The sequence below is a fragment of the Terrapene carolina genome, unplaced genomic scaffold (assembly GCF_002925995.2).
Source record: "Terrapene carolina triunguis isolate 2854851 unplaced genomic scaffold, T_m_triunguis-2.0 Scaffold21, whole genome shotgun sequence".
NCBI lineage: Eukaryota > Metazoa > Chordata > Testudines > Emydidae > Terrapene > Terrapene triunguis.
The window spans coordinates 38,172,570-38,196,225 of record NW_020664372.1 but is presented as its reverse complement, the minus strand read 5'-3'; the positions used below and the strand labels follow the sequence as shown (position 1 = coordinate 38,196,225).

General features: G+C 40.3%; 1 protein-coding gene across 5 annotated transcripts in view; it reads left to right on the top strand.

Annotated features, from left to right (window-relative positions):
* Positions 1-23,656, top strand: part of NCK2 (NCK adaptor protein 2) — a 205,353-nt gene that overhangs the window by 101,922 nt on the left and 79,775 nt on the right. For all 5 annotated transcript variants that reach the window (XM_024204500.2, XM_024204491.3, XM_024204471.2 and 2 more), the window contains one exon: positions 12-85. The gene's annotated coding sequence lies outside the window, so the exon portion shown is untranslated. The remainder of the gene's footprint in view (positions 1-11; positions 86-23,656) is intronic.

Below are 23,656 nucleotides of genomic sequence, written 5' to 3'. Positions count from 1 at the left end.
TGCTGTTTCAGTGACTTCTTGTGAACATAATTTTATTGGAGAATCCTGCCTTTCGCTGTCTGGATCCTTTAACAGTGTGCCAAAGGTGAGTTGACTCTGGCCTCATTCTCATGACTTAAGATGATAGGAAGCTAATTGGATGAATTAGTTGGTACGCTGTTTATTTAATGCACTTCAGTGCTTATAAATTGTTAAGCTACCAAAAAAAGTGTTAAAAGCTTTTTCCTCCACTAATTTGAGCCAAGTAAATTTTAGCTCTCTCTTTCATAAGTGAAGAGGGTCAGATTTAAGAATTAGATATTGCTGAGAGCTGTATTTGGCTCTTATCCTATATTTTCTGTTATCTTGCTTCAGGATTTTTTTTTACAGTGCTCAGCCATAGTTTGTTAGCTTTGCTTTATTAACAGGCTCAGCATTGATTCCTCATGGTTTCCTAAAAACTAGCTCCATAAAATAAATACTATTGTATACAATGTTTAAAGACAAATAGAATTTTGTTTATCACTTGCTTAATGTACATGGCCTTCTTATAAAGGAGGAGCAGAACTGTACTTGGTACATTTTAAGGATATTTTGGGGGGCAGTCTCCAAAGACATGAGGTTGCCTGATTAAATTGTGTTTTATACAAGATTCATTGTACAGAAGAATTTTGTTAATTTCTATTTTCGTAATCCACACACCACACCATTTGCACATGGCAACTGTACTCTGTCACCATGATTTGGCAGAAATTTATTACCAGAATGCTGTGTGAAGAGGCTTCATCTTACTAAGACCTCGGCTTTACCAAAAAATACAACAGAACACTGAATAGTCTTGTGGCTGCTGTACAGAGCTGGGAGTCGTAAGATCTATGTTCTGTTCGTGGCTCTGCAATATATTTCTTAAATTATTGAGAAGAAATCATTTAATCTCTCTGCTCCTTAGTTTCTTCATCTATAAAATGAAGAGGGATGTTGTGTCAGACTGAGTTCTTGAAAATGTATAAAGCATTTGAAATCTTTAGATGGAAAGTAATATGGAAGTACTGAATGTGCTTTTAATTTGTTTTGAGTTCTTAAGAACCTGTATAATGATAGAAACTAAACATCACTTGTTAAATAAATACACAAGTGTACTTAGTAATGCATTATTTTTACTTTTTTATGTTTGCTTGTTTGTAGTGGCTAACTTAAACATAGTAATTTGTTATGCGTTTTTAGCATAAATTTAGTGACATTTTACTGTATGTGAATTGGCAAAGATGCATCATAACAAAAGGGAAAACAAAAAAATACCACTGACTTTACCAAACCTTTTTTAACAATACTTGTTGTTTTTCATATGAAAGATGAAATGCCACTATTTGTAGTAGTATACTGTTACATAATAGTCAAGGATTCACACACCACTTAGCTCAGAGTTTTGCCATTTCCTGGTAGACCTTGTGCGTCGATGTTAGATGAACCACTTAAAATAAGAACAAAAACAAAACAATCCTTGTGAAATTAAGAAGGGGTATGTGTATGTGCACACATACGTACATTTTTTTGGGGGGGGCATACCTCTAGACTTTCTTCTTATAGTACTGGTAGAAGTACTTGAACTAGTTTGGTAGAAGACAACATTAGAAGCTTTTTCTACACAAGGCACTGACTCATGTTTAATCTTAACCTGTGACTAGTACAGTTGCCATTTATGGGATAATTTACACAATTAAAGTTAAGGACATCCGTAAGTGCTTTGCTGAATCAGGTCCAAAATATGTACTTAATTCAAATTTGGGTTCACATAGGCAAAAAAAATATTTTGTGATATACATGGTTTATTTTTTGTAGCCATGTGTGGTTTTTATGCTTTTCATAAGTAATGTAGTGACTGCACATGTTCTGAGAATATCTACTTTCATATTTAATACACTAAGTGTCCTAGTTTTAAATGTAAGTTGTAACATATACATGGTCAAAATAGTCTGTTACATTGAAGAACACAAAGTTTAATGTATAATGGTTTTCAGTAAATTTTATTGTATACAGATACTTGTTTGTCTAAGAAATTCAATTACCATATATACTCGTTCATAAGCCGAATTTTTTTAGTAAAAAAGGGAAGCACCAGAGACGGGGGTCGGCTTACGAACGGGTATAGAGAAAGAGAGGTGGGACACAGCCCTTCCCCTCAACAGAGGGAGCAAGGAGAGGCAGCACAGCCAGAAGGGAAGAGGTGGGGCCAGAGTCTCTCTGCTTCTGGCCACGCTGCTCTCCCTCCAGCGTCCAAAGCAGCTGCAGCTCCAGGGCTGGCAGGCTGCAGCCATGCTGCTCGGCCCCCGCCCCTCAGAGCAGTCTGTGGCCACGCTGCCGGAGCACACTGCAGCCGTGCCACCCGGCCCAGCCCGCTGGAACATGCTGCGGCCGCGCCACCCGGTCTGGCCTGCCGGAGCAGGCTGCGGCCGTGCTGCCCAGCCTGCCGGAGCAGCTCCAGCCACAGGTCAGAGACATCCTCCCCTGGCCCTCCCCAGATAAGGTGGGAAGGGATGGGATGGGGAGAGTGTGGGGGTCCTGGGCTAGGGGTGGGGTCATGTGGGGGGTGGTCACAGGGGTTACTCCCCTGACTCCCAGCTTCTTCCCCCTCCCCCCCCAAAAAAATTTCCCCACCAGTTGCTATCCCGGCCTGTCAGGGTAAGCAGCTGGCGCGCCGGGACACTTTGTTTACTTAGGTTTACCTCCATGCCTGTGGGCGCTCGAGGTAAACAAACCATCTCGGATCACCAGCGGCTTATCCTGATGGTCCGGGAGCCAAAGTTTGCTGACTCCTGAATTATAGGGTCATTTTATGAACGGGTTATAAAAAATTTCCATTTTTACTTATCCATGTTGGGAGGGTTGGCTTATAAACAAACCGGCTTCTGATCGAGTATATATGGTAATATCATTTGAAGTACAGAAGTAGAATAATCTTCGTTTTTCACTTGTAGAATTATTTCTGTCTTATTCAGAGAAATTCTTAAATGCCACATTAAAGAACATCTTGTGATGATAACATGACTAAATTCTAATCTAAGATTTTTGAGAGAGACTGATTTGCAATAATTTGTTATCCCAGCATGAGGGTGTAAATATAATCTGTTTTAGAATGTAATACTGCCAAGACTATTACTCTGCAGTTTTAAACTGGGAAGACTTGTTACTAATTTCTTTGAATCAAAAAAAAGGGTTACATTTTACAGTTTTACGATACAAGATACTTGCTAAAGTATTTTGGATAATAGTCATATGTATACTGGCAAGGATTAATTTGGTTATAGACACAGAGAAAATGGATATATGGATGAATATTTTATAGGTAGGTTTTTTTTTAAGAGCATCTTTCTTCATAACCCTATATGCTAAGTAGGTCATTTAATGATATACATGTGTGGAGAAGAGAGAATTTAAGGCCATGTCTACACTAGTACTTAGGTCAGCAAAACTTTTGTTGCACAGGGATGTGAAAAAACACACCCCCGAGTGACGTAATTTTCATTGGCATAAGTAGTCGTGTGCACAGCGGTATGTCGGCGGCGGAGAGGTTCTTCCACCAATATAGCTACCACCACTCATTGCGGGTGGTTTAATTATGTCAATGGGAGAGCTCTCTCCTGTCAGAATAGAGCAGCTACAGAAGAGATCCTTACAGTGACATGGCTGCGTTGGTACAGCTGTGCTGCTGTAAACTCTCTAGTGTAGATTTAGCTTAAATTGGACAAGATTAGGTGTAAACAGGTACAAATGAAAATTGTCACAGCCTCAAAATACTCAACAGGCTTACCAAAATGATGTCACGTTGGGTTGTGATCAAACATCTTCAATAAGTATTTCTCCAGGGCTTGTGTAGGACCAGTCAGTAAAGTGCTGAAGTAACTCTAAGTAGAGGTTACTCAACACCTTGTGGGATCGGGGACTTATTATAGTATCTTAAATGTCAACTCTGTAGTTCATTAAAGGAGAAGAACCATAAATAACATTTAATAAAGCTAGCTGATGGCAATGGATGCTGGATCGATCGCTTCCTGGAGCTTACTATGTTTGGGCATCAAGGTGGCTGAGACTGCTTCAGGATTTATATTAAGTTAAAACTTTTAAAGAAAATATTATGCACTCTTCCAGCTTGATGCTATACACATTTTGGTGTAATACAAATTGCTAAGAGGATAAAGAGTACAAACCAAATAGGTACATGGTGCCATGTCAAAAAAGAAAGATTCAGGTCAGGTCTACACTAAAAAGTTAAGTTTACCCAGCTATGTTGCTCAAGGGTGTGAAAAATCCACACCTCTGAGCAACATAGTTAAGCCAACCTACCCTCCCCCCCCCCCCCCGCTGCCGCCAGTGTAGGCAGTGCTAGGCTGCCAGAAAAATTCTGCCACTGCCTCTCAGGGAGGTAGATTTGAAGCACCACAGCTGTGCCGCTGTAGCAGTTTAAATGTAGACATAATTTCAGTCAATTATGTCAAGCAGCACAGATGTACCTGGTGTAAATCTAATCCTTAAATGCAGCTCTAGGTTTATATGAAAAAGATTTATTGAAATTTAATTCCTTTTATTGATTGAAGTTAAGAATACTGCACTAAACCTCTCACAGTGACACAGTATTTTTAAACCACTGTTTTAGGCAATGAAAATTTATTAACAAACTATAAATACACCTGAGAAAAGAGTTGACAGTGTGTTATACATTACATAAATTATTTAATTCTTTCTCTTGATCAAAACAGTTAGCCAGTTTAAACAGATTTTTGTGTGTGAGTGTAATAATCAGAGAAGTCCTTATTTGGACATCAAAACCATGTTTGTTTTTAAGTAGTATCAGAAATGGATCATTCAAGAGCACTTGTTTGTACATTCAATGTTTGCACATTTGGCCAATCCTCATTACATTTGTAGAACTATAACATTTTCTGTCATTGTCAGAACCAAGTCTAGAACTTATAGTTATAATTTGATACGGAGCCTTTTCACTCTAAGTATCAGCATCAAATGCAACCCTGATCTGTTGTGACAGATAGTACCCTCTTATGGCTCTGAAGTGGTTTCTGTGATACACTGTTGTGATTTCAATCCAGTTTCTAATTATCAGATTCCACAAAACCGCCATACAATTGAAATTAATTGTTGAGAATTCAGTTCATTTAAAAAAAGGTAAAAGGGGAATTGTAATTTTTTCTTGGTGAATACAGACACCCTGCGTGTAGCTTACTAGCCAAAGTTGCCTTTGTGAACTCTATAGCTCTTAAATTGATTTATCAGATTTCCTAGTTCTGAGACACACAGAAATTATGGGTTTATGCCTGTAAAGTGCTGAGTACTCTGGCCAACCCAGCAAAGATTTAAGCATATACTTAACTTTATTCATGTGCTTAAAAATTAAGCATGTGCTTAAAATGCTTTCCTGGATAGGGGTCAGAGTGTTTAGCACCTTAAAAAAATCAAATTTTAACTGATTTCACACAGGGAGCCAGTTGCAGAAGTGGGAGCTGGACCTAAACTCATGGTCTAGACTTATTAACAACCTAATGTACCAAATTGATGGGGATTTTGTTCCAATTTTATAAGGTGATACTCTAAGTAGAAACAACCCAGAATTAAAGTAATCCCATTTAAAGCATGTAACTGTGACAGGTTTTGTGAGTTGATTATAGATACACTTATGTCATGGGACAAGTGATTTGGCTTACAATGTGGTGGATATCTCTAAATGCTGCATCACTACTAGATATCTGACACAGTTAAGTAACATCAGAGGATGAGTGTCCCAGAATGCTGAACGCATCATGATTGGTCTGGTAAATAGTTTATATCTTTGCTTTATCCAAAGGATGGGTGACTGTTTACACAAGCTGAAGATTTCAGGTTGTAAGAATTGGGCTCACAACTTTGTGATTGGGGATTTCGGGAGAATTAATTGGTTTCTAAGTTGAAGGTGTTAGCCACTCTGGGTCCCTGGGGTTTAAAGTGAAAATGCAATTAAAAATAAACATGCACATTTTCAGTTGTGCTTTGAACGTGCAGTCTACATTTTTTTAGTAACCTTGCATAATTAGACTATATAGTGGGGTCGGGGGGAAGAAGTGAAGCTATCATCATCTCACTCATTTCGTTTGAGCCAGCAGTGGTACGAAATGTAGATGTAGCACGTGTGTGTGTATACATACATACACTATCCAAAACCAGGAGACTCAAAATAGAACCTGAAATATATATGTAACTTGTCTATTAGGAGCAGTATTGAGGCCTCAGAACAGCTGTCAGAGGGTAGCTATTTTACATGATTCTCAGTTTAGATCAGATTTGAACAATGAGGTTGCCATTTGTACTGATTCACTGCTGGGAATGTTATCAGTAGGAACATGGATTTTTCATAGCTGGAAGGATTGAGAACATGTCAGTTGACCTTTGATTTATTACTCACATTTTGTTATCAGGATTTTAATACTGATGCTAGACACCATAGTATCTGAACAATTTTCTTCCCTCTGAACAGATGGTAATTAAAATCTTAAGTGTATTCACACTTCTTGTATGTGTGCAACAGTGAGAATGTGCCATCTCTTCAGTGACTAAGAGAAAGAGAAAATATAATAATTTCTAGGTGGAAGGGAGTTGAAGTAAGCAGTAGCCAATGCCAAATAGCCAGATTAGGATTGCAACTACATGTCACTGCCAAATTGTAAGGATCAACATTCAGAAAAGTATGCTATGGAGAGTTTCTTGTGAAAGACTATCCTGTACTGGTTAAGGTCAGTATTGATCCAGGTACATGTATTGAAAGGTGCTTGTAGGGAAGAGTTGACTTCCCACCTTTTTAAGGTCACATGATCTGTTTAAGACATCCAAAGGTTATATAAGGAATAATTGTCTTTTCATCGATATTATGTTTCTGTAATTGAAACTGACTCAATTTTAAACCTCAATTAATTTTTGGTTAATATCTCCTATGGAAGAAAATTTGATATTTCAGGTCCTGCTCCATCAAAAGTTCTGTCTTCTACATGCATAAACCTTCCACTATTTGGTCAACAATTTTATTGTTCCAATGGAATGTCATGGAAGATCATGGTTGTGGAGGAAAAGGGAATTTTTTAGGTAGCTAAGGCAAATTATCTAGATGACTTTTCATATCACCTCATGAAAGCCTCTCTGTGTTAGTGGTGTTTAGTGGAGAGTTAAAAAGGATCTCTGTTTTAACTAAATTGGTGCATAGCATCCACAAATGCTCGCCTACGTGGCTGAGAAGCTCATTTGGAATGTAGGAAAATATCCAAGAGATGGTGCTACTAAGAGAAAAAAAATAAATGCCAGTTTGCTAGAACCAAGGGCCATGAGGAAAGCACTCTGAATTTTTAAGAGTCCTTTAAAAACAAAAGTTAATGTCAGGTAGGAAAGACCGTGTAGTAGTTTTTATTTATGTTGGCATGCAAGGATGGAGATAAGTAGAATATTCTTATGTGGGGGGGAAAAAAATCTCCTGGCTCCAATGGCCAATTATATTGCAGGAAATCAAATCACTTAGTGGGAAGTCTGAACCACCTTCCCATAGTGCTTGGGGATCATGGTTTCCACAAAGTGATGCCCTTCTTAAACCAGTTCTTGTCTTCCTTAAAAGCCAGGCAGCCTCAGTAGTGCAACCAATGACCTTCTGGTGACCTGTGGAAATATAATCACCATTCCATATATTCTTTGGACATTCTGCCTTATAAGTTTGTTTGTAATATCTAGGTAGACACATTCTCTGATAATAAATCTCATCCATTTCTGGCTCATATGGGTCCTGTTTGTAGAGCTAGCTAAAATGCTTTATGTACCAAATTGTCTTTCCCAAAATATGGTTCTACATCTCAGTTTGAGGACTGTTCTACTATCCAGATGATTAGAAGGTAACACTATTTGTTGCAGAATATATGAAAAAGGTTTCCTTTCAGTGGTGTGCAAGGCCATTTCCCGTTCCCTTAGAAAATCAAGAATGCAACCACAATAATGCGTTGACAAAGGCATCGTCATTTTGACTGCTGAGTTTAAGACTACACACTTAATCCTACCCAGGAGAGAGATTCAAGACATCTGGTTGATTTGCAAATTTTTCTTTCCACTTCTTTTGGGTAGCATACATCTTTAAGTCTGCAGTTAATGCAAAGCATAGTATTTCCACATAAAACCTAAATCGAAACCTTAGCTATCTGTGAGTTAGGTGTCATTAAAGTACCTTTGCCTTGAAGCCATAATATAACACGTGGTTACTGAGCCTATGGCTGTCTTTTTCACACCATTTTTATCTCTGTCATGTGTGTGTGCACATGCACGCACACGGTTTCTTTGTGTTCTCCAGCAGCAGGACTGTGTAATAGCGTCTGTTCTACCTTAATCAGAAAATGGGGTCTGTCTAGTTTTTTCTTCCCTTTCAGGCCTTTGGTGTATCCTGAATGTTAATAGAACTATAAAATTCTATCTGGAAAAACCCTAAGGATTTTTTGATCCTCTAACAGATTAGTCATCCTGTAGGACAGGCCTAGGAACAGTGTCATAGTCTGTTATCTTTGCTCTCTGTATTTTTAATTTGTGAGTGTGAGAATTTACATGAAAAGTGCTGAAATGACAGTCCTAGATAATAAAGTCTTGGGCCTGGTCTACACTAGAAAATTAGGTTAGTTAAACTATGTCGGTCAGAAGTATGAAAAATCCACACCCCGTAGTGACATGGTTAATCTGACATAAATCCCCATGTAGACCGCACTAGGTCAATGAAATAATTCTTCTGTCTACCTAGCTACTTGCCTCTCTGGGAGGTAGATTACCTATACCTGCGGGAGAACCCTCCCATCGGGTAGATAGTGTCTATACTTATATTTATTATCTGCATAAGTATAGAACTGACAGCCCCAACTTTTTCACACTTCCCTGCCAATGTACTTTGACCATCCCCATCAGGTAGCATCTCTTGGGTGAGAAGGTAATTTGGATTCCATGGTCATTCGGTCCTTGGGCTCCCTGTAGAGCCAATTAACAAGGATGCTAATTAGTGCAGATTGTGGTGTGAGCACTTCTCTTCAAATTGCCATACCTCAAAAATAGGCAGGATAAATTGATTTGATTGGCAAATAAAAATGGTAAGCATTGGCTGTGATAGAGTGTACATTAATTCAGTGCTCATCAGACTAAATATATTTAGAAAATATTTACAAGGTGTTATTTCAGTGGGAAACCCCTGAGTGAGTGTTTTAATTAACAATTAGTTGTAGTGATATCACTTGACTTTTGTCCACTTTGCTAGTGTACTAGCAATGAATTACTACAGAATAGCTATTTCCCCATTGTACTTTAATGCTTTAAGTATAAGGCTTAGCCTAACTGCCATTAGTATAATTTTATATACTATGCACTTTTTTTATTTTTTCTTCCCCCCCCCCCCCCCAATTCCACTTTCCTAGCAAGTGTTCAAAATCCTTTTGTTGTCCAGCTTAGCCTGGTCACCATTAAAAAACCAAGTTGCCTCCGCACAATAGCAGACATATTGCAGCAATTTCTTATTCTAAGTATAGGAAAGTACTGTAGTATCTCAGGTGCTTTGATATGGTAACTGTAAATGTTGCCTTTTTAATGGCAGACCATTCTATTTGCTTTTGTGCATGTAGATTTATTTTGTTTAAAGTAGTTTGGCTACTTGCTATAACATAATCTATCTAAAAAATCAAAGTATTTTCTCTATTCAGTACTACACATTTTTATTTTATGTGTTATATATATATATAAAAGTGGTGTATAAAACTGACCAGGTTAGTTGTATGTGTATTGTGTCTGTATGATCACATCAAGCTTGTTTAAGTCAGACAGTTCATGGATTGAAATGATCCAACACCATCAAATGTATGCTGCAAATATTATGCCTAACTATAATTCATGCAAATCTCCCTACTTGCTGGCTAGGGAGTTAAAATATATTTTTGTTCACTACGTATCTTATAGCAAAATAAACACAATTAATATACGCTCCGCAAGGTGATGAATTAGGTCATTTTAAATATTTACTGGTGTCATTTTATTTATGATAGAGTCAATAGTTCAGAATCTACTGTCTTAAAGATATCAATAAAAAAGAAATAATTATTTTTTGTTAAATTCCTCTAGTAACTTCTAATTTAATCTCCTGTGGATAATACAGATTTTATGCAATACGAAACTATCCAGCTGAGAAGATGTATTGTGCTTAATATATAATTTAATTTAAATGAAAGTGACTAAAGACAATAGTATATTTAGAGTAAAATAAAAAGGATTGGTTCTTGGAGCAATTGCCCCTGTGCATTCCACATCTGGTGTTCATGTCCCCATATGCATATGTGCTGGAACTGAGGCCTGGTCTACACTACGACTTTAATTCGGATTTAGCTGCGTTAATCCGAATTAATCCTTAACCCGTCCACACAACGGAGCCAGTTACTTCGAATTAAAGGGCACTTAAAATCGATTTCTGTACTCCACCCCGACGAGCGGAGTAGCACCAAAATCGATTTTGTTAATTCGAATTAGTGGTAGTGTGGCCGCACACCACCGAATTAATGTGGTTAAAATTAATGGGGTAGTGTGGCCGCACACCACCGAATTAATGTGGTTAAAAACCGAATTAATGTGCTTAGTGTGGCCGCGCACAATCGAATTTATACAATCTGTTTCCCAAATTCGAATTATCTAAATTCGAATTAATCTCGTAGTGTAGACGTACCCTAAGGGTGCTGCCACACCCCTTGGTTTGAAGTGGTTTCCATCATATGCAGGGTTTACAGTTTGTTCAATGGCTCTCAGCACCCCCACTATACAAATTGTTCCAGCAACCCTGCCCGTATGTGTGAGACTGGAATCTTTCTGAATAGAAGCATCTGTTCGGGCTGTACCTACACCCTATGTGCCAAGATCATAAAGGGTAGGATAGACATAACCACTCTTCAGTTCCTTCCTATCACCTGTGGCTGCTGGTGCTGCAAGTCCATCACAGTACCAATACTCACTGACAACACCATGGTGATATACCATATCAACAAATAGGGCAGTTCTGGTACTCCAACCTCATGAACTTGTCAATATAGCCTCCGATCATGCTCCCAATATTCCTGACATGATCACACAGTAGGACATACAGTTCCTGCATCTGGATCTTACTTCCCTCTGTCTCATGCCTGGATGCTGGCTGGCTGCTTCTTGGCAGTTCAAAACATTCTAGCTTGCAGCAGGAAGAATTACACTAGCTTCACCTGTGCTGCTAAATGGAAGAAGTTATCTGGTCTGTGGAAAATCAAGGAAGTTCTACTTGGTGCCATCCTTGACTACCTGATTTCCTTAAAGCACTTAGGGCTCTCTGGTAGTTCCATTAGAGCAGGGATCTCAAACACACGGCCCACAGAACTATTTCCTGCGGCCCGCCATAGGCGCCGACTCCCCTCCTCTGCCCCTCACTCCCTGCCTCCCCTCCTCCCCAGCACACCACATCCCTGCTCCTCCGCCTACCTCCTAATGCTTCTAGCAATTTGGCGGCACTTAGGACTTTCCAGGAGGGAGGGGGAGAAGCGGAGACGTGCGCTCAGGGGAGGAGGTGGGACTGGGGAAGGGGTGGAATAGGGGCAGGGAGGGGGAGCATGAGCTGTATGCTATTCTGGCTTATGCATCATCAACAGAACTTTTGACTATGAGTCTATTCCAACCCCCTTTGACGTCAATGATACGCTTTCTATTGATTTCAATGGGAGTTAGACAAGACCCTAAATTCCAGTTGCAGAATATAGTACTGGTGAAGAAGCATAAATGAGAGAGAATACTGCTGGACTGAAATTACAAGGTACATTTGCAGACCTGTGTAAAAGGGTCTACTCACCCCAGGAGCACCTCCTTGTGGGTACTCCACCCTTTTAGGCCTCTTGTAAGAATCCCTAATCCAGGACAGAACCACAGGGTTTACTCTCCTCCTGACCTCCTCCTTGTCTCTAGCCAACTCCCTTTCCCTCTAAGGGAGTGGTTGCAGACCTCCACCCTGCAGCTGCCTTCCTGCTGTCACTTCCTGGCTTTATCATCCTAGCCCAGGTCTTCCCCCGCTGGGCTTCATCTTCCATTAGTTCTTATCAAGCCCTGGCTTTCCTCCAGGTGCAACATATAAGGTTAATTGGCCCTTTCTGGCCCACATTTACCCAGGGCTTGTGTGGGATGGACATCCCATCGCAGGGTGACAGAATTTTTTTTTAACTCATACAGTTAACAAATTAACGCTGCCAGCTAAGTCGCCAAAAATGAAATGACTGTCGAAATTAGCACTGACTTTTCGCATTACAGTTTTAAAAAAAGTTAATACGTTGACTTTTAATAGCATACTATATTACTCTTCATTTTTGACTGTACTTTTGTATCGTTGTATGAAAAGGTTTCAGCGATGCAGCCCTTGGGCCAATGAAGTAGTCCTCATGTGGCCCTCGTGGTGATTTGAGTTTGAGATCCCTGCATTAGAGTATACCTGGTAACCATCTCCACTCATCACCCTCCAGTAGAAGGTCACACTGTCTTCGCCCATCGTCCATGGCTAGGTTTCTCAAGGGGCTTATTCATACTTTTTTTGCCAATCAGACATCCCATACTCCTGGGATCTCAACATTGTTTTAACAGATTTGATGGTTCTCTTTGAACCATTGGCATCCTGTTCTTTTCACCTGTCTATGAAAAACACCTTTGTCGTGGCCATTACCTCTGCCAGAAGAATGAAAGAGATTCAAGCCATTATGACAGAGCTTCCCTACACAGTACTCTATAAGACAGGGGTGGCCAAACTATGGCTCGTGAGCCACATGCAGCTCTTTTACCATTAAAGTGTGGCTCCCGGAGCCCCCCTTAGCCCCCTCCCATTCTCCACCTCCAGTATTGCTGGGAGGGGGAGCTCAGGACCTCTGCCTTGCAGCAGGGTGAAGTGGTAAGGGCTTCTTCCCAGCGGGGGGGGGGGGGGGGGGGGGTGGGGGGGTGGGCCCGGGGGGGGGGGGGGGGGAGGTGTCTTGGGGCTTCGGCCCTGTGGGGTGCACCTGCCAGGGCTCAGGTCTTCAGCAAGAGTGGGGCTGAAACTCTAACCCACAGCTCCCGGCAGGTGTGCCCCGGCTCTCGAACTTCTGAAGATTGTCATATGTAGCTCAGAGGGCCAGTAAGGTTGGCCACCCCTGCTATAAGAGGCAGATGCCTGTTGTAGAGATAAGATCTTTGCCCAGGATGCTGAAGGTTCTGACTTCAAAGAAAAGGGCTGATGTTCCAGTGGTTAAGGCATTGGCTTAGGATGTGGGAGATCTGGGTTCGGTTCCCTGGTCCACCATGGACTTCCTGTATGACATGAGCAAGTCTCTTAGCCTCTCTGTGCTTCAGTTTCAATCTGTAAAATTGGGGTGGAAATTTGTTGTGTGTGTTGTGTGGATAAATACATTGAAAGATTGAGAAACTCTCTAAGATCTACTTATGGAAAACACAATGTAAATAAAGGAATCATTATTTTAGGACAAAGTGACTGACTGAGACCTCACCGGAGGTTATTGCCTAAAATGATTTCTGGTGTTAATCTTAATCAGTTGATTCACCTACCTGTCATCTTGTCCAAACCTCTCACTGCTAGGGGAGAGCCAGAACTTCATACCTTGCACACTGTTAGCTGTCTCTCATACTACCTGGACAGAATGAACCTATTTAAGAATTCTCCTTGACTGTTCCTAGTGTTTGCCAGCAGAATGAAAGAGCAACCTATCTTCTCTCAGTCTGCATAAATATTTCTCAGACTGCATTAAGATTAGTCATGTGGTGGCCCACTTAGATCCACCTACCTGGATTAGCACTAATTCCACCAGACCTCAGCTAGCCTCTGATGCCTCTCTATGAGGTGTCCCAGTCTCAGAGATTTCCCAAGCAGCTATGTGAAGTTCAGGTATAAATGAGATGTAAGTCAGAGGTGCAGTTTGGCCTTGAAACTTAATGAACAAACTGGGCAGAATTTGTGCCCTCTCTTCTCCCCCCCCCCCCCCGCTTCAAAAAAGGGTATAGAATTCAGCTTTTAGTGACTTCAGAAATATTCTGAATATTTGAAGTAACAGTAGTTGAAAAATTTAACAAATCTAGACATACATTCTCGATTTAAAACAATGAATAATACATCTGTGAACCAAAAAATGTAAAATTTGTGTGAAAGCAAATTTCCACAGGTTGTTTGTAATGCTGCTGTAGAGTTCTGGAATTCAGTAAATTTTATGGAATATTTATATACCGAACACAGCAAGATTGATAAAGATCACTTAATCCCACTAATCCAGTTGGTTTCTTTGAAGAAAAAGAAGAGGGCAGAATATTTTTTTTCTTTCTTTTCAGAGATGCTCGCTTTATCCTTCTGATCAAACTCTAAAATACCTGCATCGTTTCTACTTCGAACACAAAAAGTGAATACAGTATATGATTTTTTTTATTGGGGAACAGAAGGTCAGCAGTTCAGTTTTATTTTCAGTATTTTATAGACAGTATAAAGTGAAATCCCTTGAAAAGTGGCTAATAGTGTTCCAAGGGATTAGCAATAAAATGTAGCAGGGTATGTTGGTTCTGAGCTGTGTCCTTTCATGTAAGATCAAGGTTAAATTCATGCATTTGAGAACTGTGTTCTTTGTTTCTAAAATCAGTGAATGTACTAATGCTTCTAATAAAGTTTAATTCAGAGACCAGTGATGTTTGCTATGGCAAAGTGAAACATGAGGAAGAACAAATTAGGACCAGATCATTTTAACTATTTCAAATGTTGAGATTGCTAAAGATTTAGTGAAATCTTAACCAGGCAGGGAAGGGTTCTTTAACATTTCATAAAATTTTCCATATATTATCTTCAATATTGCCAGCCTAGGCAGTAGTTTCTCATTATTTTACCTTTTTATTTTTTTATTTAAAGATTAACGGAAACATTGCTCTCCATTTGAACTGACAGAATCACTATAGTTGGCATCAGTCTATGATCAGCAATAAGTCTATTGGGATTTATCTTCCACAGAGCATGTCACATCAGTATAACATACAGATAAACACTTAAATTTTTCCTTCTAATTTTTTGTTTCCTTTTGCATGACTTGATGTATATAATTTTTCCTCTATTGTCACATTCCCTTCAAATTTATTCTTTGGTCTTTTCATTAAGGGGTTATATGAAGGCTGGTAGGTCTAATATTAAATCTTCCAGCTTTGTCTTGTGTAGTGGACTCTCCCTGCACTCCCCCTTCATTCTGCCTACTTATTTTATTTTTATAAATTTCAATATGCTGCCTGTTCAGAAGAACGAAGTAGACAAGAGGAGTGGAAACTTGGCAGGCAAAAAACAAAGGCTTGTCCTTATTTATAATTAGGGAGAAGCATCTACATAGCGACATTGATTGCTGGCCACTGATTGTTCTACTGGGGCTATTCCCAAGCAGGGACAAGGGTTTGGTCCTCCTGTGGGAGGTTTTCTTCACTGCAACTTAACTCTTTAATTGCCATGTAGTTCCTCTAAATCTTAAAGATGACTTGAAAAGATACTTTTAAAAGTTGTGATTGTGCCCTTTTTTCCTTCTTATTTTATGTACAGAGGCCTGAAAGATGGTAGAATCTTTAATAAAGACATTTTTTTTCTGAAATGTTATCTAATTTAAGTGATTAGGTGTTTATAAAACCATATGACTTTAAAAATTCCTACCTACCTATTGCTCAGTGTTTGTTCTATACTCTTGTGATGTAATTTCAGTAGTTCTCCAGTCTCCATAACATCATCTTCCCCCTTTTTTAAATCATTCAGGTCATCTTTAGGCATAGGTTTTTACCAATGGCAGTTACCTTGTTACTGTATTGTTGTTGTTCAAGTGATGGTCCCTATGTGTATTCCACACGTGGGTACACATGCACGCCATGTGCTGGAGTCCAGAAATTCTTCAAAGCAGCGTCTGTTGACCCGCACATGCGTATTAGCTCCCTTGGTGTTCCCGACTGAGGAGGTAGTGGGTAGTTTGGGTCAACGCCTCTCCAGTTCTTTCTTACCCCTGCATGTCCTGAGTCGGAATCATGTCCTCTGTCACTCGATATTTAAACTGTAATATAAAACACTTTAAAATAGTTTTTCTGTCAGTTACATCTCAGATTTCTTCCCAAGATTGTTTCTGAGTTCCACATCAATCAGACAATATGCTTACCTGTATTTTCCCCAAAACTCCATGCTTCTTCCAAAGACAGGACACTTCACTTTCTCAACGTCAGGCTGGTGTTCTACCGGCAAAAAATCAACCCCCCCAGCAAATTTCTGACATTCTTTATTGCCAGAGCAGAAAGATCATTTGGACAAGCCATATCCTCCCACAGGCTTTCTAAGTGGGTTTCAGGATGCATCTTAAAATGCTACAAAATAGCAAAAATTCCCCCTCCTGATGGTGTTACAGCTCAGTGCATGCGAGCACAAGCTGTCTCCATGGTATCCCTATTGGACGTTCCACTGTAAGATGTTTGCAGAGCAGCAACTTGCAAATGCAGTTGTAGGAAGGGAAGTACTACAAGCATCTCTGCTGCAACCTCCCTCACACCCTCATCTCATCTGAACATTGCTTGCCAGTCACACACGTGTGGAATACATATAGGGACAATCACTTGAAGAAGAAATGGAGATTACTTATCGTAACTGGAGATTCTTAGAGGTGGACGGTCCCAATCTACATTCCATTACTTGCCCTCCTTCCTCTCTGCTTCGCATCCAGTTGGCTTGCTGTAAGAAAAGGAACTGGAGAGGCTTTGACCCGCACTGCCTTTCGTGCCCACTGCTTTGAAGAATTTTTGGGCTCTGGTGCATGGCGCGCATGTGTACCATGTGTGGAATACAGATAGGGACCACACATCTCGAAGAACCTTCAGTTACTGTAAGAAACCTCCATTTACCATTCTCAGACTGATCTTAAACTTTTTCTCCTTGATTATACTAGTAACCAAACTATTTCCAAGCTCATTTCAATCTCATGGGCTATTTGGTGTGACTTGTCCATGACAACTTTTCAACTACAAATTATTTTCCTAGCATAAACAGGTCCGAAGAGAGGTTATCTAGTGTCAGTAATACCAAGTTGTTTCTATAGAATAACAACTATTTGCACTTTGTAATTCAATTTAAATATAAACGCACCCTCAGCAAGTTCACGGATGACACTACGCTGGGGGGAAGAGATAGATACGCTGGAGGGTAGGGATAGGGTCCTGAGTGACCTAGACAAATTGGAGGATTGGGCCAAAAGAAATCTGATGAGGTTCAGCAAGGACAAGTACAGAGTCCTGCACTTAGGACGGAAGAATCTCATGCACTTCTACAGGCTGGGGACTGACTGGCTTAGCGGCAGTTCTGCAGAAGAGGACCTGGGGATTACAGTGGGTGAGAAGCTGGATATGAGTCAACAGTGTGCCCTTGTTGCCAAGAAGGCTAGCGGCATATTGGGCTGCATTAGTAGGAGCATTGCCAGCAGATTGAGGGAAGTGATTATTCCCCTCTGTTCGGCACTGGTAAGGCTACATCTCCAGTTTTGGGCCCCCCACTACAGAAAGGACGTGGACAAATTGGAGAGAGTCCAGCGGAGGGCAATGAAAATGATTAGGGGGCTGGGGCACATGATTTATGAGGAGAGGCTGAGGAACTGGGCTTATTTAGTCTGCAGAAGAGAAGAGTGAGGGGGGATTTGATAGCAGCCTTCAACTACCTGAAAGGCGGGGGTGGTTTCCAAAGAGGATGGAGCTCCGCTGTTCTCAGTGGTGGCAGATGACAGAACAAGGAGTAATCGTTTCGAGTTGCAGTGAGGGAGATCTAGGTTGGATATTAGCAAAAACTATTTCACTAGGAGGGTGGTGAGCACTGAAATGGGTTACCTAGGGAATCTCCATCCTTAGAGATTTTTAAGGCCCGGCTTGACAAAGCCCTGGGTGGGATGATTTAGTTGAGATTGGTCCTGCTTTGAGCAGGGGGTTGGACTAGATGACCTCCTGAGGTCTCTTCCACCCCTAATCTTCTATGATTCTATGTATGAGAATCAGAGAGAGGCTATTTGCAGTTGTGAAAATAGATGTGAAAAATTCTAAATAAGAAATAGGAATATTCTTTTTTTTTTTTTTAAATGAAAGACAGTGTTATTTAAGAATCCTCATTTTCCAAAACAGCTGAGTGCTTATTGAGTAAATAGGAAAGGCAGATCTTAGTGTTATATATTTTAAATGGTGTCACATTGATTAAGCATTAGCATCTTGAAATGCCCCCATGCAGGAAATTTTGTGTCATAGCGGTATCACTAATGACATAAAAATTAAATCTGACTCTGGGGAGGTAAGCAGATTTGAAGGTCACATCATTTGACACAGATAACTCCACACAGAACAATAGAATACTATTGCGTGTGTTTAATGGAAAGTTGTAACTCAGTTTTTTTCCCCCTTAGGCTCCTACAGTAAACCACTATCTTGCAAAATCACTTGGGATTTGTCAGACAATTGGTAGGCTCCAGGCTGGAGGCTTCTGCCGACATCTCCTGGAAAAGGGGATCTCAGGAGTGAGATTTAATGAAGGGGGCTGAGTAGCTGAGGGAGTCATGACAGCCTTCTCTGTGGCTCTGAAATATTTTAATTTGACTCTAAATTTTGTGAAGTTTCATTGTCTCAGTGATTTCCAGATTCAATTTTGAGAGGGTTCTTTTTTCCTATCAGTGTTGTGTAGATTCATAGATTCATAGATTCTAGGACTGGAAGGGACCTCGAGAGGTCATCGAGTCCAGTCTCCTGCCCACATGGCAGGACCAAATACTGTCTAGACCATCCCTGATAGACATTTATCTAACCTACTCTTAAATATCTCCAGAGATGGAGATTCCACAACCTCCATAGGCAATTTATTCCAGTGTTTAACCACCCTGACAGTTAGGAACTTTTTCCTAATGTCCAACCTAGACCTCCCTTGCTGCAGTTTAAGCCCATTGCTTTTTGTTCTATCCTCAGAGGCTAAGGTGAACAAGTTTTCTCCCTCCTCCTTATGACACCCTTTTAGATACCTGAAAACTGCTATCATGTCCCCTCTCAGTCTTCTCTTTTCCAAACTAAACAAACCCAATTCTTTCAGCCTTCCTTCATAGGTCATGTTCTCAAGACCTTTAATCATTCTTGTTGCTCTTCTCTGGACCCTTTCCAATTTCTCCACATCTTTCTTGAAATGCGGTGCCCAGAACTGGACACAATACTCCAGCTGAGGCCTAACCAGAGCAGAGTAGAGCGGAAGAATGACTTTTCGTGTCTTGCTCACAACACACCTGTTAATACATCCCAGAATCACGTTTGCTTTTTTTGCAACAGCATCACACTGTTGACTCATATTTAGCTTGTGGTCCACTATAACCCCTAGATCCCTTTCTGCCATACTCCTTCCTAGACAGTCTCTTCCCATTCTGTATGTGTGAAACTGATTTTTTCTTCCTAAGTGGAGCACTTTGCATTTGTCTTTGTTAAACTTCATCCTGTTTAACTCAGACCATTTCTCCAATTTGTCCAGATCATTTTGAATTATGACCCTGTCCTCCAAAGCAGTTGCAATCCCTCCCAGTTTGGTATCATCCGCAAACTTAATAATCGTACTTTCTATACCAATATCTAAGTCGTTAATGAAGATACTGAACAGAGCCGGTCCCAAAACAGACCCCTGCGGAACCCCACTCGTTATGCCTTTCCAGCAGGATTGGGAACCATTAATAACAACTCTCTGAGTACGGTTATCCAGCCAGTTATGCACCCACCTTATAGTAGCCCCATCTAAATTGTATTTGCCTAGTTTGTCGATAAGAATATCATGCGAGAAGTGTAAACTGTGTTCTTTCTGGTTTGCGCTTCATCAACAGCAATTAAGATTTTGTAGTATAAATTTTGTTAAAATCTAGATCAATAGATCTAGAATATTACTGTAGTATCTGAGCACTTCCCGAAATGTTTAAAATAAATAAATTAAATACCCCCAAATGGCCCAAGGTCTGCTTTTCTTTCCTATAACCCCAGATAGTTGGTCAATTAAAAATATTCTTTAATATATTCTGAAGGTAGTGAGATTAGTGGTTATTCTTATCTCCTCTGATGATATGTTCCAAAGTCTTGTTCTGCTGTGTCTTCTACTCTCATCAGCTTCATCCCTGAGGTGGAACACCTTCATAATTCCAGAGGAACGTAGATATCAGGAAATCCTTGTCAGCAGTGAGCGCACTCTGAGATATTGAAGGTCAATTTCATGGACGGACCTTGAAAGTTAAGCCTGTGACTTTAAACTTGCCCAGTATTAAGTGGAGAGCCAGTGTAGTGAGCGCAGCACTGAGAATATGTGCTTTCAGCAACTGATGCTGAAGAGAAGGCGAGCTATTGTGATCTGGAATAATTGAAGCTCTTCTAATGTTCTCAACTTATTTACCATTGTGGGCTGCATATGCAGCTCTCTGTGTTATATGGGCGGTATCCACCCAATATCTATACTACCTGTATGGCCCTGAGGATGTCAGATGGGCCACAGCTGTGCGCCGATTGGGCCGCAAGTAGGCCATGGATTGAGAACCACTGATCTACACAGACCCTAAATTTGCCTCTGTCTTGCCTGTGTTCAGCTTCAGCCAGCTGTTTTTCATTCAGGTGCTGATCTCAGCCATACATTAAGATAGACTGAGATAACACATGTAAGTGAAATGTGGAACTGGATTTTGCCTGCATACACTGGCATTTTAGACCATGGCATGGCATGTAACAATTGCACCCCATCCACCCAGGCTTCATATAGATGATGATGTCCAAGTTGGAATAGAAGCTGTCTCACTCTCCCCTAGCTGGATTAACTCTGTACTATTAGCAGTAGTAATTTTTGTCACTGAAGTCAGCAGATAGATCTGTAAAATACACACAGAACCAGATCTGTTGAGTAACAGTGCTATTTTTATATTGTAGGTTTTCCAACTATAATCACATTTGAAGTAAAAACAAACAAAAATCCGGATAAAAAAATAGTTCAGACATTTCTAAATTCAGATTTTATAAACAGAGTCCATAAATATAGTAAATAAACGTAGCCCATAAATAAGTACTGGAAGCAGCAGTCTGTGCAGGATACTAGTCCTCTCACTGTTCAAACTTTGTGGCATTGTAATGAGAAAACACTTCAAGATATAACCATATAATGGACAAAATGCATGGTTAATCTGTAGAATGTTCTGGATCTCCTTTAGCAATGCAGTTAACATTCTGCATTTACTAAGCAGTTCACAGAAGTCAGATAATTTTCTGTCAGTTTTCCAGATTATGTTTAATTTTACATAAGTCATCTCTAGATGGTGAAAAAAAATTGTGTTCTTTTAAAGTAAACTGAATTCTCAAGACTGATTTCAAGTGTAAAAGTATAATTAGGCAGGCCAAAAGAGAATTTGAAGAACAATTAGAAAAAAAACAGAGAAACTAATACCAAATTTTTTTTAAGTACCTCAGATGCAGGAAGCCTGTCAAACAATTAGTGGGGCCACTGGATGATCAAGGTGCTAAAGAAGTGCTCAGGGAAGACAAGACTGTTGTGGAGAAGCTAAATGAATTCTTTGCATTGGTCTTCACTGCATAGCATGTGAGGGATATTCCCACAACCTGAGCCATTCTTTTTGGATAACGGATGTGAGTAATTGTCCCACATTGAGGTGTCAGTAGAGGAGGTTTTGAAACAAATTGGTAAATTAAACAGTAATAAATCACTGGGACCAGATGGTATTCACCCAAGATTTCAGAAGGAACTCAAATATGAAATTGCAGAACTACTAAGTGTAGTATGTAACCTATTGCTTGAATCAGCCTCTGTACTAGATGACTGGCATATAGCTAATCTGATGCTGATTTTTTTTAAAAAGGCTCTAGAAGTGATCCTGGCAATTACAGACTGGTAAGCCTAACTTCAGTACCAGGCAAATTGGTTGAAACTATGGCAAAGAACAGAATTATCAGACAAATGAACTCCTTTCCAACATACTGTGTTCATCTATTTTGTAAAGGGAAATCATGCCTCACCAATTTATTAGAGTTCTTTGAGAGTGTCAACAAGTATGTGGATAAGAGTGATCCACTGGATATAGTGTACATGGATATTCAGAAAGACTTTGACTAGGTCCCTCACCAAAGGCTCTTTAGCAAAGTAAAGATTCATGGGATAAGAGAGATGGTCCTCTCATGGATCATTAACTGGTTAAAAGATAGAAAACAAAGGCTAGATCAGTTTTCACAGTGGAGAGGTAAATAGTGGGGTCTCAGAGGTATCTGTGCTGTTCAACATATTCCTAATTGATCTGGAACAGGGGTCGGCAACCTTTCAGAAGTGGTGTGCCGAGTCTTCATTTATTCACTCTAATTTAAGGTTTCGCATGCCAGTAATACATTTTAACGTTTTTAGAAGGTCTCTTTCTATAAGTCTATAATATATAAGTAAACTATTGTTGTATGTAAAGTAAATAAGGTTTTTAAAATGTTTAAGACGCTTCATTTAAAATTAAATTAAAACGGAGAGCCCCCCCGAACCGGTGGCCAGGACCCGGGCAGTGTGAGTGCCACTGAAAATCAGCTTGCGTGCTGCCTTCGGCATGCGTGCCATAGGTTGCCTACCCCTGATCTGGAAGAAGGGGTAAATTTTGAAAACTATACAAAATGTCTCAACATAGTTAAGTCCAAAGGAGACTGTGAAGAGTTACAAAGGGATCTCACAAAACTGGGTGATTTGTTAACAAAATGGCAGATGAAATTCAGTGTTGATAAATGCAAAGTAATGCACGTTGGAAAACATGCTCCCACCTATACATACAAAATGATGGGGTCTAAATTAGCTGTTACCACTCCAGAAAAAGAACTTGGAGTCATCATGACTAGTTCTCTGAAAACATCTGCTTAATGTGCAATGGCAGTCACAATGTTAGGACCCATTAGAAAAGGGATAGATAAAAGGACAGAAAATATCATAATGCCACTATATACACCTCTACCCCGATATAACGCGACCTGATATAACACGAATTCTGATATAACGTGGTAAAGCAGTGCTCGGGGGGGGGGTGTGCAGTGCAGTCCGGCAGATCAAAGCAAGTTCGATATAACGCAGTTTCACCTACAACACGGTAAGATTTTTTGGCTCCCGAGGATAGCGTTATATCGGGGTAGAGGTGTAAATCCATTTTACACCCCACCTTGACATTGCATGTAGTTTTGGTCACCCTGTCTCAAAAAGGAAACATAAGAATTGGGAAAAGTACAGAGAAGGGCAACAAATTGATTAAGGGTATGGAACAGCTTACGTATGAAGAGTGAGTAAAAAGACGGACTGTTCACGTTGGAAAAGAGAAGATGTGGGGGGAGGAGGATGGTAGAGGTCTGTAAAATCATGAATGGTGTGAAGAAAGTGAATAAGGAAGTGTTATTTGCCCCTTCACGTAACACACAAATTAGGGGTCACCGAATGACAGAGGCCAACACGGGGGGGACACACGGGGGGTCATGTGTCTCCTCCCCCCCCCCCCCCCCCCTTCCCGGGGTTACACCAAAACGTCAGAACCATCTACTGAGGAATGCGGCACTTATT